The 10,423-nt window shown below is 41.3% G+C and overlaps 1 long non-coding RNA gene across 2 annotated transcripts; it reads right to left on the bottom strand.

Moving 5' to 3' along the window:
• Nucleotides 1-1,599: 1,599 nt before the first annotated feature.
• LOC133378196 (uncharacterized) lies at nt 1,600-6,168 on the bottom strand. Of its 2 annotated transcripts, none has more exons than XR_009760914.1 (4): nt 6,122-6,168; nt 4,248-4,498; nt 2,083-2,243; nt 1,600-1,963 (listed from the first exon to the last, which is right to left on the bottom strand). It is a non-coding gene; the product is annotated as an uncharacterized LOC133378196 (long non-coding RNA). The 2 variants fall into 2 exon arrangements; XR_009760913.1 differs by lacking the exon at nt 6,122-6,168 and adding an exon at nt 5,246-5,321.
• Between the last annotated feature and the right edge of the window lie 4,255 nt (nt 6,169-10,423).

The raw sequence follows: 10,423 nt of genomic DNA, 5'->3' as shown, positions 1-10,423 counted from the left end.
ACATTTATACACCACTTCTCCTCCAAGGAGCTCAAGGTGGCATACACACACAGTTCTCCCCCTCCCTGATTTTATCCTCCCAACAACCCTGAAAAGTATGTTAGGCTGACAGACAGTAAATGGCCCAAGGTCACCCAGTGAGCTTCATGGCTGTCTGGGGACTTGAACCCTGGTATGAATGAGTACAAAGCCTTCTCATTGTGGAAGACTATTTCCTGTGACTCAAAGTCTTAGTATCATGTTAATTAGAAGGAAAGTGGGTAGGTATAGATATAGATACATGCATGCTTATGTTGTACATTATGGAGTCTCCCTCATGTTTTTGTGTTGTGTATTGTATGTAATTTGGATACTTTATATATTTACAAAATGGAGTGCAGGGAGAGAAAATATCTAAGAATGCCACATGAGAGAGGGGGCAATGAGGAAAAGGTTGTCTTATGGGTGAAATCTGTTTCTTATATTTGTTTTAAAGGTTTGGGAATGATAAAGCTTTTAAATGGGAAAGGGAAAATGTATTTTTAAGTACTTTGATTGAGAACAAATGGTCATTTATGAGATATTGCAACCATTACTTTTTCATTCCATCCTATTTTCTTTGGAATCCAAATGCCATTTTTGTTGATATTTCTTTAATTTAATTTTTCCTGCGTTGTCAGACTTGCAACCCAAACAGATGGGCTTTCCAAAGGAAAAGAAAACCCCCTTGATCTTTTATTAGGAGGCTCTCAGAAAGCAATTTGAATGAAGTGAATCATTGTGCTTTCAGGATGATCCAGTTGTGTTAAAGGTTATAGATGTGCCCTTGAATCAAAGACAGGATTGTAGGAAGCCCATCTTGTTTCCCCCCTCCCCCAATGATGTCACCTGAGGCCAGAGGCAAATTTGGCCCCTTCTCAATTGTATTCCAGATTGTAGCCCATTCATCCAGTCTCTATATGCATACATCCACCCCAACCTCTACATGCCTTCATCCAAGTCATATTTCTTGGTCAGAATTAGACCTATGGAAAGACATAGGGAGCTGTGATGATGTGCATTTTCATTTTCAGAGAAATGCAATTGTGGTTCCATTGTTTAAGAACATAAGAAGAACTCAGCTAAAGGTTCATCTCATCAGCATCCTGTTTCCTATGGTAGCTGATGAGATGCCCTTGGAAAGCTAACAAGGTAGGTCATGAACAATAGCCCCCAACAACTGGCATTCAGTAGCATGCTTCCCTCACCTAAAGCAGGGGGAAGGAACCTCAGACCCAGGCCGCAAATATTGCCCTCTACCTGTCTCTATTCATCTCCAGGGGGTCTCCCCAGACAATGCCATCTTCCCAGGCCACACTCCTCACTGCCCCTACTCCGCTCCCTCTTTCAGTGCTTTTGTGTGCCTGGAACGTATATTTGAACTGTAATAATGTCTACTAATTAATGGTGGATGGAAAGAGAGAGACAGAAATAGAGAGTAAACTTCTGACTTTTGCATGGCTAGAATTTATTTATTTATTTATTTATTTTTAAAACTTACATACCGCCCGACTAGCAATAGCTCTCTGGGCGGTGAACATAAATACAATAAAATACAATAAAATACAAAAACATCACAATCTAAAATCAAATTTCACAATCTAAAAAACTGGATAAGCTAAGATCAAATTACAAACATTACAATCATTAACAAAGAATGTAGCATATTGTATAAAAGTAAGAGTCACATCTGTTGCTTCATCCCTTTTTGCCTCTGGTCCACACCCACCACTGACATGTGCCTGTCAGAAGGTTTCACATGAGGGAATGTGGCCCTTGAACTGATCTAGAGGTATTAGCCATTGATAAACTATTCTCAATGAATTTGTCTAATCTTTTTTCAAAGCCACCTGAGTCAGTGGCCATCACTCTATCTTGTTGATTATACATTATGTGAAGAAATACTTCTTGGCAGTCAACTTCATTGGATGATTCATTGGAAATTCTGTGGAAAAGAGAAAAAAATCTCTCAGGCCATTTCCTCTACACCATTATGGTCTCCCTTAAGCTATCTCCTTACGCACCTCCAAAACAAAAACACTAAAAAAGCCCAAATGCTTTAACCTTTCCTTGTAGGGAAGATGCTCCAAGCTCTGCACCTTTTCATGCTCAGTGATATCCTTTTTGGGATGTGGTGGCCAGAACTGTTCACAGAGTTGTTTCAGCTGTGGCCACATGGAAATGGAAATAGATTGTCTTCAAGTTGATCCCGACTTATGGCTACCCTGTGAATAGGGATTTTCATGGTAAGCAGTATTCAGAGGGGGTTTACCATTGCCTCCCTCTGAGGCTAGTCCTCCCCAGCTGGCTAGGGCCTGCTCAGCTTGCCACAGCAGCACAAGCCAACACCTTTCTTGTCCGCAAGTGCCAGCTGGGGGCAACTGGGCTCCTTGGGACTATGCAGCTTGCCCACGGCTGCATAGGTGGCAGGGCACGTAACCCCTGAGGCACTCACTGTGGGGTGATCTTTACCTGGCCCTTGACACCCAGGAGACACAAGCAGGGATATGAACTCACAGACTCTGGACTCCCAGCCAGCCTCCCCACTGTGCTATACCAGCCAAATAAATTTATATAAAGGCACCGAAGGAAGTGCTTGAATCATTCCTGTTGAAATCAATATAATTTTAAAATAATTAACTTTAGCTGGATCATGCCCATATTCCAGTTTCTATGTCCTTCAGGAGAGTTTGTTTAAATCCATTCTTGGTGTCTTGTCTATTTGCCTGGAAACACCAAAACTAGCTTAAAGGAAGAAAAGAACAAGAAGCCTCTATGCTAGACAATTTAACAGTCCACAATATAAGGAAGTTTAAGAATCATCCCTGAACCCTGTTTTCCTGTGTGGTGCTGCTATATCATCATCATCATCATCATCACCACCATCATCACCATCATCACCATCATACAAACTGCTTCACAGCCTGAAGCCATCAAAGCAGTTTACAAGATAAAATTAAATAAAACACAAAAAGTACAAGTTCAAAAAAAACCCCATTAAAAACATTGCTATAAAGTCTAAAAACAATAAACCATTTCTACAGATGTACAGTTAATATTTTATAAATGACTGGGTCACACCTCAGGGAATGTCTTGAACAAAATTGTCTTCAGTAGGTGCCTAAATACCATGATGCTAGTGCCTGTCTAATTTCAGCTGGTAACTGATTCCAGAGGGCTGAAGCTAGAACACTAAAAGTCCAGTTTTGAAGACAAACTAAGTACACATTTGGGATATGTAGTACTCTCAGCAGTGCTCCATCTGAGGAGTATAGTTGCTGGGCAGGGATATATGAGGTTAGCTGGTCCCTTAGGTAATCTGTTTCTAAATTGGTTAGGGCTTTAAAGGCTAAACTTTGAATTGTGCCTGGTAGCATATTGGCAGCCAGTGCAGCTCCCTCAGCGGAGGTGTTGTGGGACACCCCAGCCAATAACTTACCTGCTGCATTCTTCACCAGTAGCATAAGAACATAAGAAGAGCCTGCTGGTTCAGGCCAATGGCCCATCTAGTCCAGCATCCTGTTCTCACAGTGGCTAACCAGATGCCCATGAGCCCACAAGCAGGAGCTGAGTGTAACAGCACTCTCCCCTCCTACAGTTTCCAGCAACTGGTATTTGTAAGCATCCTGCCTCCCCTATGGAAGCAGAGCACAGCCATCATGGCTAGAAGCCATTGATAGCCCTTTGCTCCATGAATTTTTCTAATCCCCTTTTAAATCCATCCAAGTTGGTGGCTATCACTGCCTCTTGTGGGAGCGAATTCCATAGTTTAACTATGTGCTGTGTGAAGAAGTACTTTCTTTCATCTGTCCTGAATCTTCCAACATTCAACTTCATTGGATATCCATATGTTCAAGTTATGAGAGAGAGAAAATTTCTCTATCCACTTTCTTCAGGCCATGAATAATTATATACACGTCCATCATGTCACCTCTTACTTGCCTTTTCTCTAAACTAAAAAGCCCCAAATGCTGCAACCTTTCCTCATAGGGGAGTCGCTTCCAGTTAACTTCCAGGTTAAGCCAAAGGGAAGTCCCACATAGTATGCACTGCAGTAATATACAAAAGCCAACATTACATTAAAATATAATTCAGCCAGTATAGAAACCATTTCCAGAGCCATAACAATACAGCAGCAGCTTGACCTATATACAACAAACCAATTTAAAGCCATTCAAAATATGTGGGTTTTTAAAAGCCTTTTAAAATATGCAACAGAGAGGACTAACCACACATCCTTGGGGAGGGAGTTCCATCATGCAGGGGCCACTGCTGAGAAGGCTCTGTCCTTCTTGCCTCCCAATCTAACTCTGCTTCAATGTGGGTCAATGAGCAGAGTCTCCAATGCTGATCTTAAAGCTGGGGTAGGTTCGTGTGGATGCAGGTGATCCTTAAAACAATCTGGCCCCAAATTGCCAGCTCTTTCAAAGCTAATGCGCTCCAGATGTTTTGGGCCGCAACTCCTATCAGCCCTGCTGCCCTAAATAAATAAACAAATAAACAAATAAATAAAACCTTCTGGAGGACACCAGATTAGGGCTTTAAAGGTTAAAAAAAACTTTGAATTGAGTCCAGACATGCACTGATAACCAGACATGATGATGCCCAAACATATATGGCTACATTTTACAGGGGAGAGGCCCAGAACTTGACAGATGGCATAATATCCAGTCCTGCTTTAAGATGTTGGGGGGGGGCAGTAAAACAAATACGTTCTTTTTGCATTATCCAAGTTCTGTTAAGTTATATCTCCCCCTTTTCAAAAACCAATAATGTAAGGAGCATCTCCCTTCTTGGTGTCTCTCCTTTGCTTTGCCCATTTACATTGTTCAATTCTTCATTGACAAAGCAGAGCCATAAAATAATCAATGGTAGATGTCTGTGGGAAAGTGCTGCTTTGAAAGGGAATACTTTTTTTTCCAGACAATTGCAAGACCTAATGCCTCAGGGAGGAGGTGCAATCACAGTTCCCCCTTTAAAAAAAAAACACCAAAAACCCCCCACACCAAACCTTTTCTTCCCCTAGGAACAAGCCTACTTCTGTTTGGCAATGCCACATTTTCTGGAGTAAAATAAAGACAACTAACAACTCGATTTATATATGGAGGGTAACCACTTAGGAACAGAGGCCCGCTTGTTAAAGCTTAAATCTGTCAGAAATCTGCCATTCTCCTCACCACTGCCCCCCACCACTGCCCCTTGGGAGAAAATGAAGCCTGCTGCTCACATGAATTGTGTCCTACTCTTCACATCCAGGAAGAAAGAAAAAACTCTCAACAGCTGTAACTTTTTTCCTCTTCAAGAATGCATAGGCTTTAGAAAGAGGAGCTTCTTTTTCGTTTTGCATATCTCAGTGAAGCAACACATATGTAATCTGAATCTGTCTAATTTGCTTCCATCATTATGGTTTCAGCTGGAAACAAAAAACACCAAAGGAATAAGAGCAACAGACAATGGCTCAAGCAAGTACCCACCACAGAATGATATTCAATTGCCAAAAAAAGGGAGGGGGGAAGAAAAAATATGCATTGACTCCAAAGTTAAGGCAAAAAGTTAAAACAATGTATAGGAAGGAAATACAAAGCTGTGAGAGCAATTCCTGACCACAGTGAACAAAGCCATCACTATAGCAAGAGTATACAAGTGCAACAGTTGCTGTTAAAAGAACAGGGATTTACAGCCTGTTATAACACTGCACACTGCTGGGTTTAGAATCATAGAGCTGGAAGGGACCTTTGTGGTCATCTAATCCAACCTCCCTGCTCAATGGAAGATCTGCAGTGCAGGATGCAACTACAGCATCTCAACAGTTGGCCATCCAGCCTACTCTTCAATATAGCTCTGGCTGAGTAAAGCCTATCATCCACCACCCAAGGCTGTCTGTTGCACTGCTGAACATCTCTTACCATTAAGAGTTTTCTCTTAATGTTTAGCAGAAATCTGCTTCCTTGCTATTTCCACCCATTAGTTCTAGTACTGCCCTCTGGAGCAGCAAAGTACAAGTCTGTTCCATCTTCTGTGTGACAGCCCCCACCCTATCCTCGGAATCTGAAAACAGCTATCACGCCTCCCTTTAACCTTCTCTTCTCCAGGTTAAACATACCCAGCTCTTTCAGTTGTTCCTAATAGGACTTGTTTCCAAACCCTTGCCGTCCTGGTTATCCCCCTCTAGACATGCTCCAGTTTGTCAGTGTTCTAAAAATGTGACACCCAGGACTGGACATAGTAGTCTAGATATAGCCTGACCTTAGAAAGGGTAAGAGACAGGAGCCCTGAGCTGTGCGTTTATGTGATTATTTCTCAGGATAGCTTGTAACTCTGGCTAATTTTTTATACACATTAGGGCAGTTCAGAATGCTAAATTTCTGTGTGGTTCTGTAGGCATATGGAGAAAGGCTAGTTGTCCAACTGGACTATTCACAAGGAGAGCTGGCACCCATTCTCTTACCTTGGCTTTATTAATTCTTTCCAGCAGCCATTATCATGGAAATAGCTACTAGTACATCAGATGAACATCACACTTTCCATTAATGTTTCCCTGCAAGTTGTATTCCTGTATGTATGACAGCAAGGAGGAGTTAGCAGTATGAAGCAGTTGTTGTTCGTTACAAATAATTAAATGGATCCATGTGTTAAGTGAGCATCCCAAGAGTGCAATTCCCTTTGCTTCAAACCCCTTTTCCTCTCTGCCCTCCATGTGGTGATTGTTTCTCCTGTGTTGGCAATTGTAACAAATGTATGTAAAAATGGTTCTTCCCTGCTCCCTGCATTATTTAACCTTAAATGCATCCAAGAATGAGACCTTGCTAAAACTTACCACCTTACCAAAACTTCTCTCCTCCCACACCCCCATCCTCAGCTGAAATCTGAAATTGACTCTTTATGTCACACTTTAGTGACTCAGGCTGTAATCTTAACCCCACTTTCCTGGGAGCAAGCCCCACTTAATTCAGTAGGGCTTTCTTCTGAGAATGGTTAGGATTGTGCTGTCAATATGTAAAAATATAGGGCTGCATCCAATTAAGTTAGAGCAGATCCACTGAAATCAATGGACTTTACGTTGATTTTTTCCATTGATTTCAATGGATCTCCTCTGAATATGATTGTTGGAGATAATCTAACAATGCTATGGATTACTGGATTATTCAATCCATACAATTTAGTTTCAATTACCTCCTCTCAAAAGTAATTGGATTTATTTCAGCTGAATTTACATGTTTCTTAGAGTTTTTAGACATGTGTCCATTTCTTTTCTTTTTTAAGAGGTTGCACTTCTTGTTCCTACTTAATAATGGAGCACAAAACATAAGTAACAAAGCTGGCTGCTGAGGATAGTGGTACTCAGTATGCATCCTCACATCTTTTTGGCATTTACATTGCCAATATAATTTTGGCATGTGTGTTACCTTGTGCCTTAACATTGCACTTACATAGCTCTGTGTTTCTGGGGTTTTCTTGCCACTGGGTGCTTCTGGCTCAAGAGGATACACATCTATTTCTAGGGTCCTCTTACTGCTGTATTATTATATGCTGGAATGTATTATTGTCAGCTGAAGTATTCCCATCATTTAAGGATCCATTTAGTTGCTTAAGATTATAAATATAATTATATTAATTCTCCCTTTTTAAAAGCATCCATTCCCTGCCTTGTTACTCTTTTTTCGCTTACACTACCTTTCAGAAAATCCATTTTTGAATTATTTTTCATAAGAAAAATATCTGTAAGCCACACTTTATTTTCAAAGACAGCATTGATAGCCCCATCACTATCCAAATAGAAGTCCCTTCCTTTTATCGAAACAGAATATGGACCCATAACTAACTCTGGGGTCAACACCACTGTCCAAAACGAAAGTCGTGTTTATTTTAACTGAACTTATTGTCCATGCTGCTATTACAATTAAGTTTTATCTTACACGTTTTTGTTGAAATCGTCTTTGATATCAGATGCAAGAGTTTCCATGCAATTCTATATGTACCTCCTCAGAAGTAAATCCCACAGAGTTCCATGGGATTTACTTCCAGGAAAGCAGATATCGGATTGTAGCCTTAGTCATGCATGTTCAATAGCCTCTTTGTTTTATTTATTCTTTATCCATTTATCTGGCTCACAGACTCCCATTCCTGTAATATTTGAAGACATCGAGAAGTCTGGCAATTATACAATGGCATAGGAAATTTTTCATAGTATAGGGCTGGTGGGCTGTTTGGTGGACTGGTTCCAGCCTGTGTGTACAATGGTGTGGGCAGGCTTGCATCAGGGGACAGCTAGTGAGGCACCGGGTAGTCACAATGCTAGTGAATACTGCAGTGCTAGTGAATGCTGCGCAATGCAACAGCACTCAGCATGGTGATTACATCATTGGCCCATGACCATTCACCAACTGCATATCCTCATGGTGCCTCCTTACCTGCTCCCTGCCTTCCCCGTCATCAAGCAATTGTCACTGGTAAAGGTGGCTGAGGCTCCATACATACCATACATTTAAAGCACATTGAAAACACATCCCCTCCCTGCAAAGAATCGTAGGAACTGTAGCTTGTTAACAGTGCTGGGAACTGAAAGTCTGTGAGGGGTAAACTACAGTTCCTAGGATTCTTGGGGGTGGGGAACGTGCTTTGAATGTGCTTTTAAGGTATGTTGTGTACGTAGCTTGATTCATTGGCCTCCATCCTACCTCACAGGTCACTGTCTTTCAGCTTCCATTGCCCATTTGAAAAATGAGGATAATACCTCATAAGCACTGACAGTGATAAAACACTTTGCAAATGAGAACTGTTTAAGATATACCACAAGCAACAAGAGTCATCCATTTGTTGGCATTAGAAGGCTCTGAAACTGCTGACTCAATATGTACTGGTCCGCAAGGCATCACTCAACATCTCCTGCTTATAAGACTTAGGAGGACTGCTACCTTAGATCCACCTATTTGGGAGTAAGCCCCATTGAACTCAAAAGGACTTATTTCTGAGTAGACATCTGTAGGATCATTTTAACAAATGATTTAACAGAGGTTGCTCACTGGCATTTCTCTCAATCCCTTTATCGTTCACCCCCCCCCAGCCAAATACTCCCCAGGCATTCTGTGACATCAGGGCAGCAAAGTGAATAGCATCTAAAGAGATGCCACACCCCACTAATTAAAGCCATTCATTGCCTAACAACTCTCACGGTCTGAGAGCTGCGATCATGCCAGTCAAGAACACAACAAAATGGGGAGGGGGGAATACCACTGTGGTTTTGTTTCCAATTATGAAAAAGGAGCACTAGAATTGCTCATCATCCCACCATCTCTTTTCCTGAGTCTGTCCAAGCCTATTCTTCCCTCCTGCATAATGTGAGGTCAAAGCAATGAGCCATTCAAAACTTTCCCACCCCAATTATTTGCAGCACTCTGGGGAAAAAAATCCCTCCATTTAGAACGTCTGATGACTGTCTATAGAATACCTCCTCCACAGAACATAAGCACCTCCTATTTTTGTTATACTTGCGTATGGGAAAGCTGGTCAGTGTCATGGGTTGATATGATGTAAGGAAAAGCCAGGGAACAAGTCGGAGTCAGCTTCTGTCTGTAAGGACGAGGGTAGTCAAGTTTAATTGATTACAGAAAAACTAACCATTTGATTGACTAAAAACCAACCCAAGCCACAGTGACCTTGCTTTGTAAGTGATTGCTCTTTTGTACAGGAAGGAATAGGGCCAGAGTCAAAAACACCATTGGTCCCTGTAGCTCAGTATTGTCTGAGAATGTAGATTGTACACTGACTGGTAGCAATTCTCTAGGGTTTCAAACTGGGGTCTCTCCCAGCCCTACCTGGAGATATCAGGAATTGGACCTGGGGCTTTCTGCAAGCAAAGCAGGTGCTCTACCAATGAGCTTCTGCCCTTCCCCTTTCCTACAATGACGCTGGCTACAAAAACACATATGCACATCATCTAAAAACAAAGGGTGGTACCCAGTGTTAGTCATACTGAAAGTAGACCAACTGAAATAAATGAATTTAAGTAGCATAATCCAAGTGATTTCAACGGTACTAGTCTCTGAGTATATCTTAGCTGGATATCACTCAAAGTATGATTTTTCTTTCAGTGCTATTGTTTTTACTTATATGTATCTTTCTTTCTTTCTTTCTTTCTTTCTTTCTTTCTTTCTTTCTTTCTTTCTTTCTTTCTTTCTTTCTTTCTTTCTTTCTACATTTATATCCTGCCTTTCCTCCCAAAGGAGACCATTAATCAATGACTTTACTAAAAGACATGACCAACAGACACACAATATAATTCCATACATGTCTATTCAGAAGAAAGCCCTATTAAATTCCATAGATCATACTCCCAGGTAAGTATGCATAGGAACGTACTGTCAGTTTGCAATCCTAAGCACACTTACTTAGGGGTAATTCCCAT

This window comes from Rhineura floridana, chromosome 2 (assembly GCF_030035675.1).
Source record: "Rhineura floridana isolate rRhiFlo1 chromosome 2, rRhiFlo1.hap2, whole genome shotgun sequence".
NCBI lineage: Eukaryota > Metazoa > Chordata > Lepidosauria > Squamata > Rhineuridae > Rhineura > Rhineura floridana.
The sequence above is the reverse complement of the archived record's forward strand: the minus strand, read 5'-3'. Positions and strand labels throughout refer to the sequence as shown.